Genomic DNA, 9,249 nt, shown 5'->3' with positions numbered 1-9,249 from the left:
TGACTTAGTATTTATTGAATTTCTGAATAATAAAATTAAGTTTTATTTTGGTATTTATAAAAGTATTCTTCTATTTAATGTATGTTGATTAGTAAAATCATGTGTAGTAGGCCTGGTGGGGAGCAGCATAACTTTTAACCAATCACAAGCGACAGTGTGTGATTTATCGCGTCGTGATTGGTCTAATTACTGCATTAAGATTACGCTGCGTTCAAATAGGAACCAAGGTTTATTTATTTGTATGTTTCTGTGTTTGTCTGTTGTGAGCAAGATTAAGTCAGAAGTATAATGAACGGATTTGTACACAAACAGACAGACATAGATCATGCAATTAATAGTTATGAGCGATTTTCTAATATGTTACAGTAGGCCTACATGTCTTGTTATCTTCACAACGGGCTATATATATTTAGTGCTCATCATAAACGTCAGCCATAAATTATCAAACAATCGCAAATAACTTTTGAAAATTGACAAACTTATTTTTTTTAAAAACTTAACGGCACGTTTCAGAACATTGGATACGCGAGCACAGATACATCAACGTAGATTCAATTACATTTTTTTTAAAGGATCCGGATCCGAATCACGATTATGGATCCGTTTCCAGAAATGTTCCTGTAGTAATTTGTAAAAGTAACATGCTAATTCTTGAGGTTTTCAACTACCACTAGTGGGTGACGTCACTTCTGTAAAATACTATTCTATACTGTAGATCCATGTCAACCACCACGTCCATATTTAGGCATAACAATTGTTAAATTACTATTATTCATAAAAGAACAATTTAAGCTTTATTTATTCACGGATCTCACTTAACTCAACTTAACGTCAGTAAGGCCGTGTACAAAAAGTATGTATTATTATACAGAATACAATACAATATTACAATACTACTTTGTAGGCCTATGTATAGAGCCCACATTGAATACACAGTTTAACAGTTTCTTAAATAGAGAAACAGTGTTAAAATGTTTAATAATTATCGTCATTCCAAACCTTGGCACTTTATGATAAGCTTATTTGTTGTAGTTTGTTTTTGGTTTTGAATAAAATAATGGAGTATGAACTGCTTTGAACCTTTTTGAATAATTGTTACGCGTGCACTTACTGATCCAGAACCAGAGGTATTATATTATCTGATGATAGTATAAAAAGTCGTTCTATTTAACTGTATTGTTATGATGTTCTTCACTCCTTTAACGAGAGGTACAGAGACAACAATACGCTTTCATTTTGCATAAAATGCAATTTCTATATATCATATAGCTGTCAAACCTTATAGACTTTCGTATTGGCTTTGTATTCTGGTTGAATCTCGTGTTATAAAGGTTAACCCCAGGTAAAACATTTATAATGTATTTAAAAATATAAACAATTCAACAACATTGTTAATAATTCCAGGAAAGAGTTAAGTAATTTAACTATTCCCTACTTCTCTTTTTCTTCAGAGGCAAAGAAGATTCGTGAAAGATACAGAAGGTGCAGGCCTAAACATATATTCATAGGCCATAACCTCCGTATCGGTAACTCGAAAGTACTTTTACTTCCGACAAGTGACCAGCATGCACATCCTCTAATATTTCAGTTTTTAGCTCTGGTTAGACAACCGATATAAATTCTTTCCCATCGAATTACAATGGTATCGAACGCAGAACAAGCTTTACTTTGATAGAAAACTTCCGAAGCTTATGGTTGGTTATTAACGCAACGAAACAATGTAAGCGCAACGCAAATGATTTGACCAATCGCAGGCGGCAGTCCTAATGATCCATCGCTTCGTGATTGGTTACGTCCAATTGGGAACCAAGCTTTACAAAGTTATTCGTAACGCAAATGACAACCGCCAAGGGATTCCCTGTCTTTGATTACTACTCGAATGTCTCGGAAACAATTATTATTATGATCATTTAATCACTAAAGCAAAATTCTAACATAAGAAATTGGATGAGTTTCGTTATCTCCAAATTGCTTTTAAGACAACTCACAAATAAATTATCAATTAAATTAGATATATGTCATTTATTTCACTTACCACAAATCAGCTGAGGCATAATTGCAATTAAATTACATTTAAACTGTTTGACATTTGGCACGAACGACAAAAAGTACTGTACAGTTCGCCTTAATGAGTGATGTGAAGGAGGCGGGCCTGGGGGCTTGAGAGGAGGGTGGATAGTTACTGAATTACTGCCATCCTTCGTTCGTGATTTTGCTCTTTTCCCGAAGAGTCGGTCAGCGAACGCAGACGATGTGTCATGGTCAATTGTAGATGAAGAGTTCAACATGTTCATATAAGGCAGGAACTGTAGGATTAGAATGAGCACAATCATAATTATGTCATCTTTATTACCGGCAATTGATTAGTAATGTTGAATCGCGTGTGCCTATTAAGCGTCAGTAGTGGATTCAGAAATTTGGAAAAATAGAGTGAATAAAATAACCTAAATAGCTCTGTGTGGTATGTAGGCCTAATCGACTCTAGAAGACGCAGAGGTATATTATAATGTAGGCCTACACGTTCATTACGTCAGTGGCTGTTTGCTACATGCACCCCGGGGTGATTTCAGTGTCGCTGGTCCTAATCTATAAAATTGCTTGCCGAATGGTGAACTGTGATAGGCCTACCATCTTTCCACCCAAAACGTTTTAATACATTTCTTTCTTCATTATAATAATGATAATTGTACAGTAGTCTAATATTATTTTCTTTTATTTACCAGAACGTTATAATATATCAAAATGTTTTCAAATGAAATGTTTTAAAAAGAAGAAAGGGTTGTTATTCGTCATAAATTCTTAATTATGTCATCTAGAAAAGAAAATTGTTAGCAAGTTATTATTGCTGACGTGTGACGTCACATAAAGTGGTACCAATAATCAAACATATCTCAGTAACTTAATGATATCGAGGGACTGTATATATAAATCGCATCAATGAACAAATGCTGATTGGTTGATTCTATTTGATGAATAATTAATCATGTTAAACTAGGTTAATCATATTCTCTAGCGTGCTCAACTAGATCACCAGACTGCTTAAATGACTGGCTTGATCATGATCAGTGGAAACATGATCAGTGGGAGCATGATCAACGATGAATGTAAACCCAAATGAAAGCTTCCACTGATCACGATCATGCCATCTGTTCTTAGAGTTAACATTCTTAAATTATCGGACGGAAAACGTGTATCTTTAAAAACCAACAAACTATAGCCATTACTTTTATAAAATGCATGACCAAGTTTTTCTCTTTTAAAACATTACTGGATATCGGAAAACAAGTATTTTAATGAGGATATAATACCTTCTTGTACCTTTATAACAAAAGCAAAAATAATATCCACCCAGGAACTGCCCCTTTTAAAGAAATAACACATCGTGAAACATAATAGAGTGTGATATACGGTATCGCACATCATTAAATACGTAGGCCTACTAAATAGAGACAAATTAAGGTTGGGTTTTTAGAAGGGATATGGCATATGGTAACTATACACTTTATTAAATATTAATAATTATTTATTTAACTATATAACTTAGGCCTTTTAAAGCTTGGTTCCCACTAGAACGTAACGCAAGGATGTAAACGCAACGGAAGCGTTTTAACCAATGACAAGCGAAGTTATAGACAGTTAGCAATCACAAGCGAATAAGCCATCGCTTGTGATTGGTCAATTCACTTGCGTTGCGTTACGTCCTTGCGTTGCGTCCTTGCGTTACGTCCTTGCGTTGCGTCCTTGCGTTGCGTCGCTAGTGGGAACCACGCTTTAGAAACTGTGTGAATGTTGTGCACGCGTTTCTAATATCAAATATAAAGAGTATAAGGTACAACAGAAGCTTGATAATATTCAATAATTTTTTTATTATCTTTAAAGTTGTCTGATATCGTGATTGTCAAGTTTTCTTCCTTGTAGGCCTAAATTGACTACAACTTAAAAATCATTTGAAACTGAAGTTTATTTTTATAAGATTATTGAATTCCATAATAAACTTTATGGGATTTGGTTTAATCTTTTTGGTTCTCAAGGGAAACTTATAAAAGTCTACTTATTTAATTTCAATTTAAACTTCTGAATAGCAAAGCAATCGAAATTACTGGGAATTTAACAGATTATGTCATAAAACAGTTCCATCTGTGGTTCACATCTAACAGTCTTACAGAAAGTTTGAAAATAGTTTAGCTTATCATAATATTATTACTGCTCAATACAGACAAATCTGAAATACATTCCGTTTTGAAAGGTAGGGACGGTAGCCTACAACTTCCATAACAAAAAAAAGTGTATTATAATACTGTAAAATTGAGAATAAGTTCATTGCGGTTCATACTTTACTCTTTAAGCCCCTCCTCTTAATATTTCGAAATATAGGATCTACTGGATACGTACACGTTTGCATAACTAGTAGTGATATAAAATAAATCATCATAACTAGAATAAACATTAATGTCGAAGAGTATAAAGCAAAGGAAATTTGTTTTCCATTTTTTACAATGCATTATTGTATGGAGTTTTCAGGTTCGGTACAGGTTTATTCTCATGAGAGGAAGTTGAAAAACATTGAGAAAATGTCATATGTATAAAGCATTGAACGACAAATGTACTGAAATCTCAAAACATTTGATCGGTGCCTAGGGAATTTATATTATATACTGTATTTCAAAAGTATTATGATTTATGTTTGAAACATACCAAAGCATTACATAAAGTATACTTTTCAGGCAAGCGGCTTTACCAGATCCAACCAGACATTAATAGAGAGATCTCTATATCTCTATTAAAAACTAATATATATCTTAGTTTTAAATAGAGATATCTTAGTTTTTAATAGAGATATCTTAGTTTTGAATAGAGATATCTCTATTAATAGAGATATCTTAGTTTAAAACTAAGATATCTTTATTTCCGAATAAATGACCGCTTGGCGTGCCATACAAGAAATTGAACCTACTACGGTGAACCTTCGCCTCTAGTCTGGAACTAACGTCTAGATTATGATTGGTTTATTCAACACCTAATTCAGAAACGAACGAACTTTCCCAGAGTATTATGAGGACAGCAGAACCCAATATATAGATGTATATATAATCTATAACAAAAATAAACGACAATACAACGCATCTTATAGCGAGGACACTTGACACTGGACGTACATTTATAAAATGCATGACCAAGTTTTCCTCTTTTAAAAATTTACATTCAGATGGTAAATTATTTATACAATTCTGATACTGCTATTATTACTAACGCCAAAGACTTCAATATTACCGGTAACTGTCCTCTAATGGAGGTGATTTCTCCGACTTCTTTTAGGCTAATTTTGTATCTGTTTTTCTGTCCGTATAATGTTTTACGATTCAATGAATAAGTTAGATTTACAACCGGAACATTTTGCATTTGTATTCCCAGTTGGAAAATGTCCAGAGTTAGAATATTGATAGTGAATTAAAAATTGTTGTTAAACAAACCCTCTTTTACAAAAGTTACAAATCAATTTGAAATAGATTAACCAAAATAATTACAAAATTAAGTTGTTTTTTATTTGCGCTAAAAGTCCACAATTTTCAAGCTATAATCCTGTTTGGTTGATACTAGGTCGATGCCTATTTATATTATGAAAATACATATATTGGCGACTTACAAACACTTGATAAATTCTCGTGTTATCTGTATCTTCAATACACTTATACAAATATTATATAGCACGCCCCCTCGCTCAACTTTGTCTTAATTTCTTTAAATTTTATTTATTAATGTTATTGGGCTATTGATGCGCATGGGCTATTTTGCGAACCATTCAACGCGGTAACCCTAACTCGTATCAGTTTATTGTCCTTATCCGAGACGACTCGTTCCATTAACAGGGAGGGTGTCGACTATGCCGATATTGTACGGTAAACGGTGTCCCTACCCTAATCGCTCAGCCATTTGACTCGCTGTAACAGACCGTTTGATCCAAAAGAAACAAAAAATCAAATATAAAACTAGACATGAAACTCGTCACTTTGACGAGTTAGTTATCCGCTCGACAAACGCCACGTGCACGTCATACGTTAGAATATTGCACACAGAAAAATATTAAGGCATTATGACCTGAACTGAAGAATATGATATGTTGTTATTTCTGAATTCTGTTATTTTGTGTCATATAGTATACACATTACAATCTGTATACATATCACAAACAGTGTAAAATAGGTGAAATTACGGGACCCGTATTTTATTGTAATTTTTAACATCTTGACGGTTTCAAAATAAAATGCAAAAGTAGAAATTTCTGAATGAAATTATCTCAGCAACAACATATTAACGTGTAGAAGAAATTTGAATACGTGAAATATTGATGTGCGCTCTTTTAAATGTAATGAAATATAATGCAAAAGATGAAAATACGACTTTTTTTATTTAACTGGCCATATGATGACGTCACCACATTCGATTGGCACAATTTACACATGATTTTGTATCTACAATACAATAGCTTCCTGAAAACGTTTTAATCGTGATTATCACATTTTATTCTTACGAGGTATAACAGATTAAAATTTACTGTAAAGATGAAATTAATGACCAACGTAATTTAAATTTTTAGGCATGATGACGTTAACAAAATTAAAAAATTTTTAATTCATGCAAAAGATAGTTGATTGACCTAGAATATATTAAAATCGGGGTGAAAATGGACAACGAATAAGTGGAGATGCGCTCTATTAAATGTGATGAGCTATGACGAAAGAGACAAAAATCCTATATTTTATATTCGCGTGGCCATACGATGACGTCACAATGTCCGGTTAGCCATATTAATGTATGATCCGATATCTACAACTCATCAACTTCCAGAATATGTAATTAAAAAAAAGTTCTCCATGTAGTTTAGAATCTATGAATGTTTAAAAATAGGCATAATTTTGACGAATTTTTGAACTTTTTCACCAAAAACGCGTGCAAATTATCTAATTCGACGTGCTCGTATGACGTAATTTTAAGTCGAAATTGTTTAAAATTTGATAACATTACTAGAAAAGGCTGAAAAAACATAAATCACGCGAAAAAAATATGTTTTTAATGCTACGTGTGCACCGCGTGCGTAAAAATTTTCGCGCGCCTGGGAATTTTTGACATGCTCAGAATGACATGAAACGCATAGAAAGTTGATTAGAAGTTGATTTTTCGCTTTCTAAAATTTTAAACGCGCGTGCGCGCGTAACTTTTTGTGACACATGCTATTTTTAATCCATAGAAAGTTTGCGCTTGATATGACTTAAATTTTCACAAAGTGTCAAAACAAAATTATGTTTGGTTTTTAGTCTATGATCAATCATTGAAATTCATAAAATCGCGCGTAAGTCATGTTGCGCAACTCTGACGTCATTCAAAAATAGGAGGTGCACAATTTCACGTAAATGTCGATATGTTGACAAAGTTACGATATGTTCTGTTTACACGTTTTAGAGAAACGCGACGCACAAAAATGACAGAAGGAAAGAAGCATAATACAGACTAGATTTGAACTCGTCACTTTGACGAGTTCGGGTTATCCGCAGCGCAAAAGCCACGTGCACGTCATACTCTATTTTGCGTCACGTCAAAGTATATACGGTATACGCTATATTCTGTATACGTACTACATACAGTGCAGAATAGGTGAAAATAAAGGACCCTAATTATTGACGCTTTTGGACATGATGACGTTATCACAATTTAAAAAATGGTAGATCATGCGAAAGATAATTGATTGGCCTAGACAATATAACAAAATGGGGGAAATGGAATACGGATAAGTGGAGATGCGCTCTATTAAATGTGATGAGCTATGTGAAAGAGACAAAAATCCTATATTTTATATTCGAATGGCCATACGATGACGTCACAATGTCCGGTTAGCCCTATCGATGCATGATTCGATATCTACAACTCATCTACTTCCAGAATCTGAAATTTTAAAAATGTTCACCACGGAGTTTAGAATTTATGACTTTTTAAAGAAAGGCTTAATTTTAACGAATTTTTGAACTTTTTCATAAAAAATGCGCGCAAATTGTTCAATTTGACGTGCTCGTATGACGTAATTTTAAGTCGAAATTGATTGAAAATTGGTAAATTTAGTAGAAAAGGCTGGAAAAACAAAAATCAAACAAAAAAAAGATGTTTTTGCGCTACGTGCGCACGCGCGCGTAAAAAAATTGCGCACGCCTCGGAATTTTTGAAATGCTTAAAATGACATGAAACGCGTAGAAAATTGATTAGAAATTGATTTTCCGCATTTTGAAATTTGAAACGCGCGTGCGCGCGTAACTTTTTGTGAAACATGCCATTTTTAATCCATAGAAAGTTTGCGCATTATATGACTTAAACTTTCACCAAGTTTCAATACAAAGCGACTTTCAGTTTTTATTCTATGATCAATCATTAAAATTCACAAAATCGTGCGTAACTTACGCTGCGCGACTCAAAATTTGAAAAAAAAAGTTTCTTGCACATCTACAGCTACAGAGCAATCTTTTGACAAATTTATAGAATCATATGTTTGCCAGAATTAGAGATACGCTGCGAACAAAAATCGTGGAAAGAAAGAAGAACATAGAAAAAGATCCTGACAATAACAAGAGGTTATCCGCCAAGTGCGGATAACCAAAAAGAAAAAAAAATATGATGAAACAGGACGATTACAAGGAGTTATCCGCTACTAAGCGGATAACTAATTACTTTTAATGACAGAGAAAAACGGAAACCCGACTCCTGAACGTTATGGAGTAGACTTAGCTAGGTAGAGCACAGAACGTGACCCTTGGTTTCGTTTTCAATATTGTTTAATTTTACTTGTCCATATTAATTTTAACTTGGCCCTGGCTTTTCGACCGTTTCACTCCCTCGGAAATCTGACCATGAATACTACTTATAAAAAGTACAGTAACCACAACGACAACTAAAAATATATACAGTAGTTCTATATATTTTTTTCTACTTTCATAATTTTTTAATTTCATCCCCAGGGCTGACCGTCCAGTTTCTGACCTAATAAGTTCAACTCCCGGACCAGATATGATAATCTTCAAACAATTATACACAGCTGTATGAATAGGAAAGACTTCTACCTGTATATTTCATTTCTATTTTCAGTAACTCAACTCAGGGGTAATTTCCATGTAAATTAAGCTCACATGTGATTTTTTCAACAATAGACCTTTTGCATGCTGTTATCGTCTGTCTAATTTATTCTATCACATTTACATTGAATGTTTT

This window comes from Antedon mediterranea, chromosome 1 (genome assembly GCF_964355755.1).
Source record: "Antedon mediterranea chromosome 1, ecAntMedi1.1, whole genome shotgun sequence".
Taxonomy (NCBI): domain Eukaryota; kingdom Metazoa; phylum Echinodermata; class Crinoidea; order Comatulida; family Antedonidae; genus Antedon; species Antedon mediterranea.
Note: the sequence above shows the minus strand (reverse complement) of the source record.